The sequence below is a fragment of the Suricata suricatta genome, chromosome 1, assembly GCF_006229205.1.
Source record: "Suricata suricatta isolate VVHF042 chromosome 1, meerkat_22Aug2017_6uvM2_HiC, whole genome shotgun sequence".
Lineage (NCBI taxonomy): Eukaryota > Metazoa > Chordata > Mammalia > Carnivora > Herpestidae > Suricata > Suricata suricatta.
Window position 1 is genome coordinate 11087565 of NC_043700.1, and position 21048 is coordinate 11108612.

The following is a 21048-nucleotide window of genomic DNA, read 5'->3' on the forward strand; positions in this document are numbered from 1 at the left end:
TTAATATTGTACAGAAAAAAGAATAAAACTTATACAGTGGAATGGCATTTATCAGTTTCAACCAAGTTCTTAAGGAGAAGAAAACAAAACATGTTTTTTTTTTAATTATATTTGAAACATCCGATCACTTCCATTCTCTCAGTTGATGTTTTCTGATCATGTCTGCTTTCTCTGTTGGAGAGGGGTCATGCCTTATTTCTTTGAGTGTATTAGCCACTTAGCACAGGACAAGCTTTCAATGAATGTGGCGGAAATTAGGAAAGAAAGGAAGAAAATGGGGAAAAGAGGGGAGGGGTGAAGAAAGGAAGCAAGAAAGAGAAGACAGAGATGACAACTAAAGGATGAGGCCCAAGTGGAGCTCTGTGACTTTACATGTATCTTTTTTGGAAGGAATGGGTCCCTTTCTGCTGACATTCTAACTCCTCTAGTCAAGGGAAGGCCAAAATCGGGTACTTTTGGATGAGGAAAAGGATCCAAGAACCAACAAAATACATGACATCTCCTAAAAAGAACTGTAAACATTTTTACTGTGAAAAATTTGTAAGAACTCAAACGAAGAAGCCCAGAAAGAGACGCAGAATGAATTAGTGTATCAAAGTATTAAGGCACCTTATAAACGATAATACAAGATAATAAACATAGTAAAAGGAGAAAGAAAAGATGCTGACAAAAGACTATGAACACAAAGACCACAGGGAGCATGGATTCTCTACCTTTCAGAGCTTTCAGCTCGGCCTGTTATCTGGCAGCGATGTATTTGCAGCTTGCTCTTTCAAAGTGCCATCGGACACCCCTATGCAACCCGCGTTGGTGATGCTGGGCTTCCCTTTCTCCCATCTAGTGGAGGGAAGTGGGTTACCTCTCCTGAGATCCTGAGACCACGCTCACCTTACAGCCTACAGCCAGTTCTTGCAGATTCCTTTCACCCTGTTAGCCCTAGAAGCTGGATTAATTGACCTATAGACAAAATACCATTTGCACCCTCCTATTCTTTTCAAGCTTACACTAGACCAGGATATCTCAATTACAGTACTGTTGATACTTTGGGCCAAATACTGTTTTGTGTTTTAATATGTAGGAAGGCGGACGGCTGGCCTGTGTATAGTAGGAATTTTCGCAGCATCTCTGACCTCTACCTCCTCAGTCAGGGTAGCGACCCTCAGTTGTTGCCACTCCCCCTGAGTAAATATTGCCACATGTTCCCTGTAGGACACAAGTGCCGCGGGCTCAGAACCCCTGCTCTAAATACTGTGCTTATTTCTTCTTTTTTTTTTTAATGTTCTTTATTTATTTTTGAGAGACAGAGAGAGACATTGTGATCAGGGGAAGGGCAGAGAGAGAAGGAGACACAGAATCTGAAGCAGGCTCCAGGCTCTGAGTTAGCTGTCAGCACAGAGCCTGACGCGGGGCTTGAACCCACAAATGTGAGATCATGACCTGAGCCGAAGCCAGACGCTTAACCGAATGAGCCACCCAGGTGCCCCAGTGCTTATTTCTTCTTTCATCCAGCAGAGTTCTTAGAGTTATATTCCAGTATGATTACTGGGTCTTCCCTGATCCACTCCCTCTCCATCTCTAGAACTACTTACACAAATATGAAAATAAAGAATACAAGTTTGAGTTCCATTCATTCTGGAACCATCCAGTCCCCATGATGATTAGCCCAGTGACTTTTGTCTCATGCGCATAAAAATATGTCACAGGAATTTCATACCGTTACTATTTCCTGCATGCGTGCGGCACATGCACACACACAGCGTTAACAAACAATTCAATAGTTAAAATGAGAACGAGTGGTCAAAATGTCATTACATGCTACTAAATAGAGCTGAAATAACAGAAGGTATGTTATTTTTTTTACTGACATCATACTGGCAAAATATTGGTTAAAAACAGTAAACATTTTGTCCCTTTCCTGTATCACCCACATTTCCAGCAAACCCTACCTATAGAAATGACAATACGAAGAGAATGTCAGAAGAGGGAATATCGCTTCCCCTATACTGGGATATTGTAGAGAAAGAACATTAAGGATTACATCCCTAATCCATGCCGCGACTCCAGTGGTGCAAGACAGGAACTGCATAATGTCTCCAGTTTCCCGCGGTCTATTTTAAGCGCCCAAGTTTGATGATAGAGAAGTTAATGTAGTTTCCAGTAGGGCCTAACTTACCCTCAGGGCGTAGCTGGCGCTGGGGGACCCTGACTCATTATGGATTATTTTGTAGCATCAGTCATGCTAGGAGATGACAAGGCTTCATAAGACAAATATTATGGATCAATCCTCAGAGGCCAGCACTACGTGTAGCCAAAAATCCTCGTTGGCAGAACGAAACTGAAAGCTCTTAACGAATTCTGTCACCGCGGCAGCACACTGTCAAATTCTGCACTAATAGCAAGAGAGCTTGAAAACCATACCAAGAAACCTGCACATCTTTCTGGCGAAGCTGGGGACCAGGGTCTGGTGCTGCGTTTCCAAGCATTCTGAAGGAGAGAATTAACATCAGACTGCGCCAGAATCCTTGAGCAAAGTGACCCGGCTCTTGGGAGTGAATCCTAGAGCAGCTACTTCAACATGAGGGTTCTCGTGTATTTTCCTTTCTTCTTTTTTTCCCCTCCACGTGTGATTAGATATTAATTGTTCTAACAAATAAAGAGCATACCCAAAGAGTAATGGCTGTATCTGAAACCACATTTTAGGGAACAGACTTCTACATTATAAGTCAATTCTTATGCTATATCAACATCACTAATTTAATTTTTCTGTTTTTTTTTTAATTTATTTATTTTTGAGAGACAGAGAGAGACAGCATGAGCTGGGGAGGGTCAGAGAGAGGGGGAGGCACAGACTCAAACAGGCTCCAGGCTCTGAGCTAGCTGTCAGCACAGAGCCTGACGCGGTGCTCGAACCCACAAACCGTGAGATCATGACCTGAGCCGAAGTCAGACGCTTAACCGACTGAGCTACCCAGGCACCCCAACATCACTAATTTAAGATGTGGCAGAATTTTAAGGCAATTAGCATAAAATAAAGGTAACCAGATGTCCTTGATTGCCTAGGAATGGACCTGTATTGTATATTTTGATGGTTAGAAGACAGCCATAGTAAAGCCTTTCTCAAATTTAAACATGGGGATCATGTTGCAAATTGCCTGACATATCAGAAAATCAGAGATTTAAATAATCCATACATACAGCATTTGGGAGAATGAAGATGTACACAATGTCTGCAAAGTGTCATTTATTTGTAATGTGTCTTTTATTTGTTTGAGGGCTCTATTTCCCCCCAAAGGTTCCTAAACCTTTGGCACATGTGTTACAACCTTCGCTGAAACATGGTCTTTGTCTCTGCTTCCTTTATTCGTACTCGAATTCGGTACATTATTTCTTACTTGCATTCATTTCTCTTTTCTTTCCCAGAAAACACAGCTTCCCATGTTTCTCCTCCCACTGTTTTTGCTTTGTTTTTTGAAATGGAGGTTAAGGCTTCAGCCAGGGACAAGTGCATTTCAGATTTGCTCCCTGAAAACCTAGAGACTGAACAGAGGTGGATTCTGAGTGTGGATGAGGGCGGAGGGGACACAGAGCAGAAGGCTCTGGGGCTTCCGTTCTAGCTTCGCTGACAGCAGTGTTCTAAGAATATTCCATTTAAAGGAAGATTTCCCTGACCCAAATACCTCAACAATGATAGAACCCTCCGAACTATCAGGCGGCACATATCCCGCTAGGGTATTTGACGAAAAGAAAGGAATCCCACTGAAAGACACAAGTGTGGGGAAGTTGAAGAAATCCCCTGTGGGTGTTTTCTCCCGTGGCTAATCTTCTGTCAACACAACACCAACAACAACAAACTCTGATTTCACACCTTCTTACATCTCAGCAGGGACAAAGCATATAGTGCTTCTCCCATATTTCCACTGAGTAGCTACAAAAAAAAAATGAAAACGTAAAGATGTAACTGCGTAGTGAAACCAGCAACCAGACAGTTAGATCAAATAATGTCTCCCTTCTTGTCCAAGGAAAGATTGCGTCCCTCAGCCATTTCTGTAGCTAGAAAATTATTTTTATTGAAAGAAAAAAGTTACTGTTTAGTGATAAATGTATTTTCACTCCATATAGAGTTATCCTTACGCAAAATAAAATCTCTGATTTCTATGTATCATAGTAAGCTATACAGTTAATTTTCAAATTCAGAAATAAGTTTATACGAACGCACTGTAAAGCTTTGACCTACATTAATAAAAATAGGGGTTGGGATTTGTAGGATATGATGTCCAAATGTTAATGCTTCCTCGCAAAACATGAAAGAGCAGGGAATCATGGGCTATTATTTTTAAGTTCTTGAAACTTAACCTCAAATTAACTACTATTTAATATCTTTTTCAATGATGTTTGGTAGTGATGACATAAAGGGGAGGGGAAAACTTGGCAAATCTCTGCTTTCCTCATTCTTGAAATGCCACTTCATCAGCACCAGTCATCTTTGATAGTAGAAACTTTAAGTTATTATTTATCTTGGGTGCTTTTTTGAAGAAATAACTCTCATTGCCTTAATTTTCCCTGATGTAATGGTAGACTACTTTTTAATTTATTATAGAAATTTTAATACATTTTCTTTAAAATATTATTTTCTTCAAATCTAATATTTTTGATTATATTAGGTCAGCAGATTTTGATTACTTAGGGAAAAATGCTTAATAAATAAACATGTTTCTAAATTTTTTAAATGTTTTATTGTGTTACCTTTTCTTTATAAAGTAGAAAATATTTTGGCACAGCACAGCTTTTAACATTAATGTTGAGTGTATTACTGGAAAAAATTTGCAAGTTGCCTTGTGCTTTTAACAGTGGCTGGAAAAGGCAAATAAAATGGATGAACAGTGAAAATGGAAGTGAATAATTACAATGAAATAGTGCCTATGTCCAAATCAAGTTTCAGAATAATTCAAGCATATTTTGAAATATCTTCAGAGAAAGAAAAATGTTACCTCATTTAAGACTAAAAATTTGTTTTTAAACATATATTTTCTGATAATTTTACTTGTGATTATGGATGTCTAATTCAAACCCTGTTATGTTTCTTTCTGCGTTTGGTAACATTTTGCCATGAAAGTTAAAATTAGCATTGAAGAAATAATTCAAGGAAAAGACTCCTCCAATAATATTTGCCCCAGTGAGCTGGTTAATTCTTGTAAATTGGTCTTTTGGCCTGAGTGATTTACATAATTACTTAAATTTTGTATTTCAGGTTGAATATTCACATACTACTCAGTATCAAGCAAATGATAAAAATGTTTTATTTTTTCTTCAGTAACATAATCAAAGAGTGAAAAAAGTGTATTTTACCTTTGTATTGACAGCTTATGTTTCTTAGTTTTTCATAAGTAGTGTCTCTTTAACTTGATTAGATCTTTCTATTCTTATTTTCCAATTTGTTTGATAGATTAACAGTGATTTTGTTCAATCAAAAAGAATTTTAGATAAACAGTGAAACATAAGTCTCTAATCAGTATGTAACTCAAACTATTCTTTATTCACTCAATGTAAACCAATGATTAGGTTACCTATAAACATTACAGGGTAGGGGAAATGAATGCATTACTTATTCTGACTAGGATGTTTTTGTTTTTGCGTAATTGAAATTTTCTTTTCCTTCTTCAGTAGTGTTTTTAATTTACGGTGTATGTTGAGAAATAATTTTCACTTGCCTTTTGTAGTTTTTAATTCATGAATATAAACTAAAACCAGGAGATTATAGTTATAATATTTCTTATTTATGAATGTAAAAGAATCCTATTAACTATTGCAATGTAGACTTTATTGTATTTTAAATTAACATACTCATGTGTTTGTGACTTTTTAACAGGCAATAACTTCAAGCTCTTGTGGATTCAGAGTTTTGCTGCAAGGAAATTACAGTAAGTGCTTATGTGCATACAGTAACTTTTTAAGAACTATAACATCTCAATATTTGAAGCTCCATTATGCCTAAGTGCATGGAAAAAAAGTTAATATGATTATTTAAATTTCGCCTCCCATTTTATAATTTTGATGAAATATACTCATGTGGTGTTTGCCGTAGTGTTTTAAAAAGATTATTGCCAGGTCATTTTAATAATGGAGAAATATAGAGCCTGGCCAAATCTTTACAGTTTGCCCACTGTGTTTCTCAGTCTTGCTATATAAATTTTGTTTATGCTTTTATGACTTCGATTATCTCTTTGATTAGCTGATTTATGGAGTCTGCTTTCTATGGTCAATTATTTCAATGTTGGCTTTCAAATTTTGGATTGTGGGACATTTATTTTGCATTAGTAACACCTTTTGGAGCAGCTCAAATTCACCTTTTGTGATATGGCATTTTCCGTAGTTTCCATGGAAATTTGAGTCACAAGTCTTGTATTAGTCTCACAAAAGGTGGTAGAAGGGCATCTTTCTCCCAAATGAAATGAAGAGTAAAGTGACTTGGAGTGACTTCTCAGTTCTGCAGTGCATTTTCATAATGGTTTAAGCCTGTGTTTGTTTCAAATGTGAACATAAGTAACTTTTGTTTTACCTGCCATCCTGGGTTATCTTGTGCCTTTCTTTACATTAATGTAATTACCTGGGAATTATCTCCATTCCAAATTGAATAGGGAAATATCAGCATGCTGCAGGCTCTGTGCTCATCCAGGAATTAAAGTAATTTAAGATATGAGGTTTTAAATGGAAACTCTATTTGTAAGGAGAAGATGTAATTCACTGCCAGAGGTACCTGTCCCACTGAAGCCTCCAGAGAGACAAAAATGCTCTCTAAATTCTGAACTCTTGATTTTGTAAATAGTTCACATGCTGGTATCTTATCTACTCAGATTTCTAATGTGCTGTGTAGTCTGCGCTGTGGCCTGGTTTTGATCCTTACTGATCCGGTTCCCTGGGTGTCTTTCCGACTCAATAGTTGAGCTGTTGGCCCTTACTCCTGTCCAGTGATCTTGATTTGGACCCAGCGCCTCAGGCAATTACAGTGTCATCCTTGAATACAATGAATTAAATATTGTTATTTGTAGAACAGATAACGATCATACTTATAAAATGCGTGCCAGGCTCATTCCAGAACATGCTGTATTATGAAAGAAATTCTTTTCATTTTGGGAGATTTCAGCCTGACCTGGTTATTAAAATAACTGTAGATACAGGCTTATAGAATTATTACATGGATATTTAGAAAGTATTAACTGGTACTAGCTTTGTGATACCCTAAATGTGATGCAAACTTACTTTGAAATGACTCACACTATTTCTCCATCTTACTATGGAAAATAAAAGAAAGGGCAAAGAAAATGCCTTCATATGTGAGAAGTGTGAGCAATGTCCACTTTTTTATAACCAAGTGGTGATCATCAGTAGTAGAACCAAATATTTTATTTTCTTTGGTTTGCATTTTTTTATGTTTGTTTATTTTGAGAGAGAGAAAGTGCATGTGTTTGCTAGCAGGGGTGGGGAAGAGAAAGAATCCCAATCAGGCTCTGCACTGTCAGCCTGCACTATTTCTAGTATTTTTTTAAATCTGTAAGTCATGTCTCTATATTTTCTAGGAACAGTAAAATATAAATATGGGTATAAATAAATTTATATATTTGAACAAGTGTGTATGCATTGTTCTTAGGGTCTCTAAGTGGTAAGCTTTGAATATCCATTTAGAATTTTACTTTTCTTTGGATTATTGCAAATTATTTTATCTCTAAATCTTGAGTCTCAGTCTGTTCTTATTCTGTCCTTTATCCACGTGTTGAAGAACTCTTAGATAGCTCAGTGCATGGTCCCAGACACTGAAGGTTTGGGGAGGAAAGATCAAGTTCCTGTCTACTAGTTGCCAACAGACTGCTTCAGAAAATATGAAAATTTTACAATTTGAATTTCTCGTGATAGGGATTGGGATAGAAATCAGGATATGATTAAGAAGTAAAGGACTAAGTACCTAGGTCATCCTGGAGGTCTAAAGCCGTATTTTCTAGGGAGGGAATTTCTAGGACCACAGTAGTTTGTGTAACTGAGGTGGGATGGGTGGTGGTGATAGTGGTGGTGTCACTGTGTGTGTTCCAAAGTGTTGGGTGTGGTTAGGAGGTGAGGTGCCAGGATAAGGAGGTGATAGGAATCATTCCAGACTCTATGGGAAGAGAAGGCTCTACATGCTGGATATGGTAGGATCAGGGAGACAGGACAGAGTTACCCACTCAGGGGGCACAGAGTGAAAGTTGCTGAATGGCTGGAAATGAAAAAAACTAGACCATAAAATTACATCTGCAACAGTACTGAAGAGTTTACATTTTATCCTCTTTTCCCCCGGGAAACAAAAGGGAGCCTTAGCAGATTTTACAACAGAAGGGGGCATTGGAGTTGTGTTTTGGAAATATCAGTAGAGAAACAATTTAGAAGAAGGATTAGGAGAGATGGAGAAGGAGGAGAGGTATGAAATATCTGGAGATAGGAAATGGAGACAGGAAACCCAGTTAGGAAATCATATTAGTAGTTGAAAGAAGTAAGTGGTGGCTGACTTTTCAAAGGAAGTGGCTTTGCTGGTAGAAGAGCCTGAAGAACTCGCTCTGAACAGTGGGGACCAGGCTGTTTTTGAGGTTGTCTGTCCTGTTAGAAGCAGGAAACCTCTAGGATGATTATTGACTTGGGAGGCCCCATGAGCGAGTTGAGGAAGAAGAAAGGCTGATATTAAAATAGGGGAACCCAAAGATTTCCTTTAATATAGAGTACTGGAGTGTTCCTCTTAGTTCCTAGGAGGCAGTGGGTGTGATTGTGGACCCCAGTCCAGAACCCAGGCAGAACCAGTTGGCTGTAAGAGTTATGACCATCTTTTCTCCCTTTCATGTATTACCCAGTGCCGTAGCCACTAGCCTAACGTGACTATTAAAATTAAAAATAACTAAAATTAAAGGACATTACAAGTCCCATTCCTCTGTTGTACTTACCGCATATTTTAGGTGCTCAAAAACCAGATGTGGTGAGCAGTTACCTTACTGGATGCACATGGGTTCCCAAAAGTCATATCTGACACAGCCATTCTAGATTTTCAAAGCACTCATGAAAGAATGCTGTTTTGAATCACAAAAGCAAATATATAACTAAATGCATTTTAACATTTATACCCTTCTAAAACTTTTGAAGTAGAGAGACTTAATTATATTCTTAGTCCATCATCAGTTAGGCTGAAGAATAACATCTGAATTTCAATAAAATGAGAAAATTTTAAATTCTCAAGTTTATAATTGAAGGATTTTGCTTTTCCATCCCTCAAGAGCATAACTAAAACTACCCCGTCTCACAGACCTGACAAAAAGCTTATGGTAATAAATCGAAGGGACTACTGTAGAGTAAGACAATTATCTCAAAATATCTTATTTTCTTAATGCTTTTTTTTTGGCATCTCAATTTCCATCTTTAAATTCATTAATAAAACTTACTGGTGTCAGTTCTCACTAAAAGATGATGTCATTTCGGATAACAGAATCTTCTTAGACTGCAATTTCCAGGGCTCAGTACGTAAAACACAGTCCACCACTTCTGACCTCTTCAAATGTAGGAGATAGAAACATCTAAGATACCAGTTTTTAATAACAGTGTTTCTAAATGATGGAATATTTTTTTCCCGTGGAAAAATACCTTGTGCAGGGAAAAGTAAATGTGTTCTCTCTTCTAATTACACACAACCTGAGTTCATTACAGGTGGTCTGTAGGTTAGAGGCTGTTTCACTCCTGTGGAATGTTCATTATAAACAGATTACTACTTGGTCTTCTTTTACCACAATTTGCAGATGAGATGGGGGGATGTGCATGCGCGTGTATAACAAATCTGTACTCAGCTCTCTCTGCCATTGGAAAAGAAGTTTGTCTGTGTTTTTATCTCTTCAACTTTGACATTGTAACATGGATTTCAGTCCTCCACGGTCAAAAATAGCTTCATAATTGGTCTTCTTGACTACGCATGTTCCCTCTTCCTGTGCAGATTAATTTAAGGATTGTTTTTATCATATCCTTTTTCTTTTCTCGTAATCCTTTGCAGTGTACACTGACACCACAGTATAAAGTTTTGTCTTTGGCTTAGCATTCAAAAGCCTTCCAATGTTTCCCTGGGCACAATCGCTTACACCCACTCTCTTAAATGAAATGATAGGCTATCAGCTCTTCTGCTTCCATTCTAGCTGGTAAAGGTGTTAGCTCCTCCAACTGCCCCCACCCCACCCCCGCCTCAGCCGTCCTTTTTTTCTGTGCCCTGACCCCTTCCGCACTCATGTGCCTCTTTTTCTAGATAGACTTAGTTTCTAGTGGTCTAAATTACACTCAGTATTCCTCACTTTCCATGGAGTTTAATAATTTGGTATACCGTATCCTCCCTTGTGACCCCTCTCAAAATGAAGTGAAATTCATAATACTTGTGTAAGTCCATTAGTCATGTTCTCCTAGCTCACCTGAGGAGAGCTGGCATGTAGCAGAGTTGTGAGGTGGTATTGGTGAGAGTGCCCTATTAGCTTCCTTTTGATTGAGAATTCAAAGAACAAGTACTTTGAGTTGCATGCCTTGATCAACTCAGGGACTTGTGCTGAAGTTAGATACCGTGTGGATAGAATTAGCCAAAGATTATTGGCCTTTGTATTGTTCTCAAGAATGCTGGGGCATTGGATTTCCTTCTCCAAATCTCTGAAGCCTATAAGGTCTGTAAAACTCGTTACGCTGCGTGCCTAAAGATGAGGCCAGTTTCTAAAACAAGATTTCTGTGTTCACGTAGTTACCTTTAAAGAAAATATGGATGTTGACGTATCTGCCTCTAAATATTAAACTACCTTAAGTGACTAATATAGCCATTTATGTGTTAGTTTATAACCAAACAGTTCATACAATGGAGATGAAAACCAACTTAATTCATTAATAATTATATTTAAATTGACTTTCAATTAAGGACGACTGGAGAGACTTCACAGCTAGTGGAGGTATCTTGAGGATCAACATTTATGTTTAAAAAGAACTTAAGAAACATGAGAGTAGGTTAGAGACCTTTCTAACCACAAAATACCTTCTTTCGCTACATGTTTAGTAGAAATACAAGTGTTTGACTTTCCTAATGATCACTTCAGCGTCTTCTGAAGGAAAGTACTTCTAGAAGTTGCAATAAATTATCCAACTATCTCATACGTACAACTAAAGTGATTTTATCTTCCACTCTCATTTCATATATCAATGATCTTCATGGAATGCAATCAAGGGTAGCCAAGGTGTGAGGGAGGAATGACAGAAGAATGAATATATATATATATATTTGGAGTGATAGCAGGCTTCATGCAGAGAACCAAATGAGGTTAAAGAGTTCCTTCTATTAGCTCTTGAAAAGCCTGAGAGATTTCCAAAATGTGAAGAGGGAGAATGGCAAAAATAGATTTTAATTAGTAGCAGTAACCTGAAATTTGACCCAGGATATGTATTTAGGAAAACCCACCACCACCACAACAACAACAAAGCTGTCATATGTATATACAAAGTTGTGTCGTCTCTGTTTGCCAGTCTTACTTAAAACATGTTAAGCGAATGTGTCCATTTCTCCAAATGACAACTTTAGGTGTGGAAGTTAATTAGATTCAGTGTTTGTGAGAATAGTACAATTTCAATTTTATAGGCTTTAATTTGAAGTACAACTTTCAATTGAAACCAATTTTATTTCCCCCGAATGTACAGCCCAGTTTAAATGGCTTATTTGAAACTTTATTAGGTTTCTGTTTTGTTTTGTGTTGGGTTTTTGTTGTTGTTTTGTTTTGAGTGAGTTTATTAATATTTTTATTGAGAAGAACATGCATAAATGCTTCATGTGTTTGAGTTAGGGAATTAAAAACTTTTTAACATTCATTTATTTTTGAGACAGAGAGTCAGAGTGACACAGCACAAGCAGGGGAGGGGCAATGAGAGAGGAAGACACAGAATCCAAAGCAGCTCTAGGCTCTGAGCTGTCGGCACAGAGCCCAATGTAGGGCTCAAACCCACAAGCTGTGAGATGATGACCTGAGGCAAAGTCAAGTGCTTAACCCACTGAGCCACCCAGGTGCCCCGAATTAGAGAATCTTATACTGTGAGTCACTTAGTAGACTATACCCTTGTAGGTCATGGAAGAAGAATTATCAGCTAGGGGAAGGCAGAGCCTATCTCTCATTGGTGTCAGCAGTCTAGTTCAGACTAGAAAGTGGTCAAAAGATGATAAAATGAGAAATCAGGAATAGAACTATCCTGGAGCTTGATCATTGGGTCAAAAACAGAAAATGTTAAATAGGCAGAAAGAAAGAAGGACTCTGCTGATCGAATGGCATGGGAACCAAAGGAGGCAAGGCACCTCCCCTGAGGGTTGGGGGGGGGGCCTGCTTTGAGGAAGCTTGGCCTTGACTTCAGACTGTATTCCTGCTCATGTTCTCAGTTTTCACGAGCGGTGTTTCCAGGCTGCAGGCACATGGGTCTGATTTTCACTGACAGCATAAATCAGCCTGATCCCATATACTTGGTGGGAAATTTTATCTCTTAATCAATACCACCTGCTTCAAGAGGGAAGGAACCAAAACCCAAAACACCACCACAGAACAAAAGAAAATATGTTTATACATCTCCATTTCTTTCGATTAAAAACAGCAGAATGAAATAAAAAATGAATAGATTGTTCTAGACAATCAGAAAGCTGGATCTCATAATTTTGTCTCATTTCCTGCTCTCCACTCTCCAAACACTCTGTGAATTATGCTTTGGTGTAAAACAATTGTTTCCTATGTATGGATAAGAAATAATGCAATAAAAGCAAACTCAGCATTTTATTATATAGATGCTGGTTGAGAATACAGGATCAGGGTCAGAAATACCTGTATTTTTTTTTATCTTGTCTACATTAGTTTCTAAAATTATTCAAATTGGTAAAGTTGATTAAAGCCTTTGATTCTCATATCACTTTATTAAAAGTACTAATTATTTTAACTGCAGTGTCATTAGCATACACTATTCTATTAGTTGTAGGTATACAACATGGTCATTCTACCATTACACACATTATGCAGCGTCTCTCTCAGTAAGTGTCATCACTGTTGTCAGTGTACAAAGTTATTACTGTATCATTTATGCTATATTCCTTATGCTGCACTGTTCATCCCTGTGATTTACTTTATTTATTTTTAATGTTTACTTTTGAGAGAGAGAGAAAACCGTGAGAGTCCGTGTGTATACATGAATGGAGGAGGGGAAGAGAGAGAGGGGGACAGAGGATCTGAAGCCAGCTCTGCACTGACAAGAGTGAACCCAGTAGGGGGCTTGAATTCACAAACTGTGAGATCATGACCTGAGCCAATGTCAGACTCTTAACCCACTGAGCCACCCTGGTGTTCCATTTCTTATTTATTAAAGTTTATTTATTTATTTTGAGGGAGAGAGGGGTTGGCAGCAGAGAGAGAAGGAGAAAGAAAATCATAAACATGCTCCACACCATCAGTATGGAACCCAGTGAAGGGCTCAAACCCACAAACAATGAGATCATGACCTGAGGCAAAACCAAGAGCTGGTCACTTAAGTGACTGTGCCACCCAGGTGTCCAGACGCATTTATTTTATAACTGGAAGTTTGTACCTCTTAATTCTCTTTACATATATTGCCCATCACACACTCCCTCATCTATGCCAACCACTATTTTTTTCTCTGTATTTATGAGTATTTATTATTATTATTATTATTATTACTATTACTATATTCTACATATAAGTGGAGTATTTGTCTTCTTCTGACTTTTACTTAGCATAATATCCTCTCTATCCATGTAATTGGGAATGACAAGATTTTTCCCCTCTTTTTTATGACTGAGTAGTATTCCGTTGTGAATGTATACCACATCTTTATCCACTCACCTATTGATGGATACCTAGGTTGCTTTCATGTCTTGGCCATTGGAAATAATGCTGCCGTCAACATATTGCTGCATGTATCTTTTTGAATTAGTACTTTTATCTTGTTGGTCAATTCCTAGAGGTGGAATTACTGGGTTATGTAGTATTTCTATTTTTAATTTCAAGGGGGGGACCCTATACTGTTTTCCACAGTGGCTGTGCCAGTTTTCATTCCCACCAACAGTGCACAACAGTTTGCTTTTCTCCACATCTGTGCCAATGCTTATTGGCCATTCTGACGGTTGGGGGTGATATCTCATTTTCCTGATGATTAGTGATCATAAGTATCTTTTCATATGTCTGTTGACCATCTCTGTATCTGTGAAAAAAATGTCTCTCCAGGTCCTCTGCCTGGATTTCAATCAGACTGATTGAATGATGATGCCTAATTGTGTAAGTTTCTAAATAATTATTTATAAGCAGTTATAAGCCTCAAAATAAAGCTGCATGTATCAAACACTTAGGGATAGGTCAGTCGATAGCGCATCATGGACAAAATATAGATGAAGACATCACTTTGCTTGTCAGGACACTGCTCACCAGAGAGAAACTAGCTAGGAAAGGAAGGACGCCAGAGTCTCATTCCCAGAATGCCTGTTCTACTACTGACCAGTGGTCTCCTTTTACTTTTGTTGATTCTTCAACTCCAAGCAACCATCTGTGATTTCCTCTTCTTTTGCCACCTATGAGGAATTCAGCCAAATTGTTAACTTTGTCAGAGCAATGGGAGAGGGCTTAGGGGATGCAGTTGTGGGTACTAAACTCATGCCTGTGTGGTCTTATATTTTTTCCTGAGTTTTCTTTATGATTATATTCTTTTTCTCTATTTGCTTATTTATATTTATATGCCAAACAATATATTTGTAAGTTTTCTAATTTTATGTGAAATTAATCCTGGTTTGGTTAATGTTTTGACTATTTCAAATTCTTTATAAATGTCAGAGCTTGGGATTTAGTAAATAAGTTATGTCTTACCTAAAAGTGTAGAATACTGATTGGTAAACATAATCATTACCCTCTGTGAGTAGTTGAAAACATGGGTTACAAAATAGCTTATTCAACACATCGGTCAAGATTCCATGTTTATTATTTGATTATCAGCAATCTTGACATTCTTCCTATACTCTGAGAAACTAAAGAATTCAAAATCTGCATATGTATATAAAGCTGTTGAAGTACTTTATTTACCTCATTCAAAGAAATAGTACCTTCATTATAACCTCTACTTCATTCTGGTTATAATATTTTATAATATAAATTATGAATCTGTCAGTGATCTTTTCCAAAGTCTGAAATTTTTTATCATCATTGAGACAATCCAAGCATAGTCAAGCTATTTTATGTCAGTATTATATTGCTTTCCTTCTTGTGACTATGCTGTTTGGAAATGAAATAAATATAAATATAATTGATTGCAGTATAACTTTATATTACACCAGTGAACTGACTAGTGATGTCAACTTACTGTAATAATGCTATTGGTTCCATGACTAATATAACTATCAACAATCAATCAAATCTAGAGCTTCCTACAACTTTAATTTCTAGATCATAGAAAACTTCATATGCTTTATATTGACCATATTTCTTAATAAAGTAAATAATATTGATGTAAACTTTAAAATGTTTTCCAGGGCACCTGGGTGGCTTAGTCAGTTAAGCGTCCGGCTTCAGCTCAGGTCATGATCTCACAGTTCATGGGTTCGAGCCCCGCATCAGGCTCTGTGCTGACAGCTAGCTCAGAACCTGGAGCCTGCCTCAGATCCGGTGTCTCCCTCTCTCTCTGACCCTTCCCTGCTCACACTCTCTCTCTGTCTCTCAAAAATAAATAAAAAACCATTTAAATAAATAAATAAATAAATAAATAAATAAAATGTTTTACTACTTTCGATTCTTCTAATATGTTGTACAAAAATGCAAGATTATTAATTTAATTATATTTCAAGTATATTTAGAACACTTACCATTCAAAACATGTTTCAGTCTCTGATTTGTGAAATAAAGACTTCAGAATTTCACATGTCCTGGATCACCTGTGTAGCTCAGTCTGTTGAGCATATGACTTTGTCTCAGGTCATGATCTCACAGTTCCTGAGTTCAAACCCTGCATATGGCTCCCTGCTATCAGCACAGAGCCCTCATCAGATCATCTGCCCCCTCCCACTTCGTTCCCCTGCTCATGCACTCTCTTTCACAAATAAATAAAAAATTAAAAGAATTTCAAGGTCCTTTTAAAATTTTGCATCATTATTTTTTTTCCATTTGTCTTGCTAGAGGTCTGTAACTTAGGGCACACTGGCATTAAAACGATTGTTGAGATATTATTTATACTATAATTTTAGTGGAAAAAAAGGAAAGTTAATAGTACATGAAGGCATTTTGCCCAGAATAAGCTTGTATTTGTTGCTTATGAAGTCAAATTAGTTCTAGTTCTAAAAATAAAAATCTTTATGACAAAAGATCTCTTTTCTCTGTAGTAACCGGGTCAGTATTTGGTTCCTTTTTGTGCGAGGTAGACTGGAGGGCTTGGTTTACTAATGTTTTCCAACTTTTTTTTTTTGGTTTTTGTTTCTATCTTTGTTTTTGTTTTATTTACCTTATTTATAAAGTTCAGTAATTTGTAGTCTTCAGTAAAGACTACAGTCTTTAGTTTTCTGTTTTCAGTAGGTCTTAATACTTTAAAACCCATAAGTCATTGGCCATTGAGTAATAACACATCATCAGTTAATTTAAATCATAAAATTTGAAGTATGAGATTTTAGGCAAGAATGACTCCTTCTGTGGGAGGAGGTTCTCTTTCCAGAAAGATGTTTTACCCCCAAGCAAGGTACCATCTTTTCTGTCCTTACAAAGAGACCTGTCATTACCTGTAGTTACTCCGTCTCCCAAAGAGCCAGGGCCACTGTCCTGTCACCAACCTACATCAGGCTCTCCTTTTCCCTTAGTTGTCAAATATTTAGTTATGACCGGTTCTGATTTTGCTTTATCTCCTTGGAATGTTCTCATTGACTGTTCTGCTTTCATCAGCTCTGTCCTCATTTATTATGTTTCTTCTTTTATAAGTAGGGTTTCACCACTCATGATTTCAACAAAAAATGTCAGTTTTCTAAACCTGCATACAAATCCACCCTGCCTTTTATGATTCCCTCACTTCATGGCCAGATCCTTTTAATATGCCTCAGTTATATACCTGTTCATACTCTCCAGCAAATGCTACCCTAATGATCTTCTTTCTGGTTGCTCTTCAACCTCTCCTTCTCTAGTGGATTATTCCCAGTAGGTTTTTAAATATTTTTAAAACAGTACAACACATTAAATAACAACAACAGAAATCCTTGTTCAGTCTCTCACCTGCCTCCATCTAACTGTAAGTATATCCATATCTCACTGGTGATATGTGATATACTGTATGTATAATATTATACTAGATGTAGGACATATTTTATCACAGGGATCTATAGCATACCTATATATTCTACAATATACTATACTAGATGTAAGGCATACTAAATACTAGAGATTATTTTGTGTTTTGACCCAAAATATTACTAAGATTTATCATGATATAAAATTACTTTATATGGAGTATAAATAATAGAAACACCTTTATGTTATAAAAATTAAAAACTTATTTTTCCATTTTAAGCTTTATTTTTCTGATCTTAATTGTCTTTTGACTTGATGGAAGTTACTAATCTAGTTGTAGGAATAATCTCTGAGATAAATTTCTTTACCTGTGAAATGATCACTTCTGATGCATTCCACTTCTATTATGTTGGGATGGTGACATTTAAGCTTCCTAAGTTTCCCTTGGTCAGACAAAATGTTTATGCTTCAACATTTTTACTATGTACATATTCTTCAAAGACCATAGAAACCCTTCAAATGGAGGGTATATCTTTGTTTTGAGAAGTCATTTGAAAACTTCAGGAATAATTATTTTACACTTTGGTAACTTCCTTTGAATGAAGCTGTCTGGTATACTGAATCAGGGTGTAGAAGGAATCTTTACTATGTGTTAAATGGTTTGTGTAATACAATATTTTAAACTTGTATTTGATGGGGCACCTGGGTGGTTCAGTCAGTTGAGCATCTAACTCTTGGTTTGGACCCAGGTCATGGTTTCATGGTTTGTGGGATGGAGCCCAACATGGATTCTGCTCTGACATCATGGAGTCTGCTTGAGAATCAATCAATCTCTCTCTCTCCCTCTCTCTCCCTCACTCTCTCTCTCTCTGCCCCTCTCTTGCTTGTTTTCCTCTCTCTCTCAAAATAAATTAAAAATAAAAAAATATATAATTTTATTTGAAGCAGCATTTATAAACAAATTGGTTAGAAGATTTTTTAATTGAAATATGCATGTAAGATGATAAACTTAATTGCTGTATTTTAAAGTCTGAAGTAAATTTAGATTTAGTTTTACAGCAAGTATTTTATTAGTGTCCAATTTCCAAAAAATAGTTTATTCTAAACTTAGGTGGTACTTTGGCACTGTTATTCTAATTACAAATATGCAGAGAGTACTAATGTAACAGAAAGTAGCACATCTGGATTATTCTAGATGGATATGTTCTTGCAAGTGAAATAGTGATAAGAGAAAGTGTGAAGAAAAGTTTGGTTAGCTAGGTACTTGGAGTAGAATTTTTAAGTCTTCACTAGTCATGAACGGTAGTTTTCTCCTTGAGTCTATCAGTACACATTCCATCAGAAAAAAAAGCTGGGGAAAGTCATAATCAGTCTGTGATTTTGTATCAACCAAGAAAGATGACAGATCTGAAATAGCTTTCCTTATACAAGGCTTAAGATACAAATATATGTATGCATCACTTTGGTGATAATGAAAACCAGCTTTGTGACCTCAAGTAATCTTTCAAGGACATTTCCATGAATGTTTAGAAAATTGCAACACTAGGTAGAATGGGTTAAATGCACTGCATTTATTTTGCTCATTTTTAGACAATGGATTCAGTTATGCTCTTTTACGTTCCTATTTACATTTTTTATGTGAGAATAAGCTCCTGGCATTAGAATGTTATGTATCCTTTGTGAAATTTAGCCATTTTCTCTATCAGCTTGACCTTCTGCTATTCTTTGTATTTACTAGCTGGACATTTCACCTGTTCCTCTTAGTTTAGTAAAGCTATAAATAGGAAGAAGAAGTAGAAAGGTTAGCCAATCAAAATGTAGAATATGGATAAAGGTCAAGGTAGTAGGGCAAGCAATTCTAATTCTAAATATATATCAGACAATAAAAACCTGACACCTCATTCTTGTGGCAAAAATTGTAATAACGGAATTGAAAATACTGTGCAAATTATTTGTTCATACAAGACCGTAGAGTTGCAATAGAATAATGATATTTGTCCATTTTCATTAAACTTTTGGGATTATGCTCTGATGCCTACTAAAAAGAAGTCATACATGCAGAATAGAAAAATAACAGATGCATATTTCAAAGTTTCAGATTTTGTGTATTTCTTCTTTACTCATTACTGAATTATAATTTGAAGTATGTATAGGCAAAATAAGGCATGGGTGAAATAAATCATAGAGACTTACAAATCCAAAATCTGAAATAAATTAAACTATGCCAAAGATTGCTGATTAATCAGTAAGTTAATTTGCTTTTCATATAATTTACAGTATTTACAGGTGATTTATGACATGTGTATAAGAGATGAGAGGGTGTGAAAATCTGAATAACGGCTCCCTGAAAGGTAGCAGCATCCTAATATCTGGATTAGAATCTGTGAATGTTACCTTATATGACCTATGTACATAGACAGACAGACAGATAGACTATGCAGGAATGATTAAGTTAAGGCTCTTGAGAAGATTATCGTTGATTATCTAAGTGGATTCTAAATACAATCATAGGTATCTTTATAAAAGGGAAGCAACGGGAGACATTTTTAAATGCTTATTTAATTATTTTGAAAGAGAGAGAAAGAGTGCTTGCAAGGTAGGGGCCGAGAGAAGAGACAGAATATTCCAAGCAAGTTCTGCACTATCCGTACAGAGCTCTGTGTAAGGCCCAATCTTACGAACCTTGAGATCGTGACCTGAGCTGAAATCAAGAGTTAGATGCTTAACTGACTGAACCACCCAGGTGCCCGGCAAAAGGAGATTTTAGAAGCACACAGAGGAAAAGGTGACGTGATCTTAGAGGCACACATCAGAGTGATGTGGCCACAGGCCAAGGCATCCAGTAACCACTGCCAGAAGCTGAAGGAGTTGAGAAATAGATTCTCCTATAGCCCCTGGAGAGAGCACGGCCCTAACAGCATCTGATCTAGCCTGCTGCAACTAATGTCAGATTTCTGGACTCCAGAATTCTTAGACAGTAAATACACATTACTGTACTAGTAAGTTCGTGATAATTTGTTACAGAAACCATAGGAACTAATGCAGGGGGATTCACGGTGAGGGAACAGAGCTCTGGGAAAAATTTGGTGAAAGCAAAATTCATCAATTTAAACTCAAACATTTCAGCTTATCTTCATATGGATCAATATAGTGGATAAGTCGTCACTGTCTAAGAGCACGGGAAGGATGCCATTTCAAAAATGCCCTCAAGTAATTCAGGATTTGTATTTAGAAGAAAAGAGAGAATTGAAAAATTACCAAAATCTGGAATTAAGGATGATAAACCTCATGGTGTACCTTGGTGACGACAATGAATAAAAAACACTTCTGACCATCTGGAATGTGAACGTTTTAAATAGTAACTATGGACGATGAGGACAAGATGAGGTCAAAAATACCCAAAGCACAATTTTACAATGTTTTAAAGAGTAGATCCAATCACTCTTCCTGCTGCTATGCCTTAGATATTATTTAAAATCTGAAAGTGTATTGGGCACTTTAACAGTAGATGAGAAACTGGAAAAGAAGCTGTCCACACTGGGGCACCTGGGTGGTTCAGCCAGTTGAACTTCTGACTTCGGCTCAGTTCATGAACTCATGGTTCAAGAGCTCAAGCCCCAAACTGGGCGCTCTGCTGTCAGGACAGAGCCCACTTGGGATCCTCTCTGCCCCTGCCCTGCTTGAGTTCTCGCTCTGTCTCTCAAAAATAAACAACCATTAAAAAAAGAGTAGATGGGAA

General features: G+C 36.9%; 1 long non-coding RNA gene across 1 annotated transcript in view; it reads left to right on the top strand.

The window, feature by feature from the left end:
* The window catches only part of LOC115303966, a 230088-nt gene that overhangs the window by 176876 nt on the left and 32164 nt on the right, over nucleotides 1-21048 (top strand). Inside the window, exon 2 of the long non-coding RNA XR_003914343.1 lies at nucleotides 5867-5918. This is a non-coding gene — a long non-coding RNA (uncharacterized LOC115303966). The remainder of the gene's footprint in view (nucleotides 1-5866; nucleotides 5919-21048) is intronic.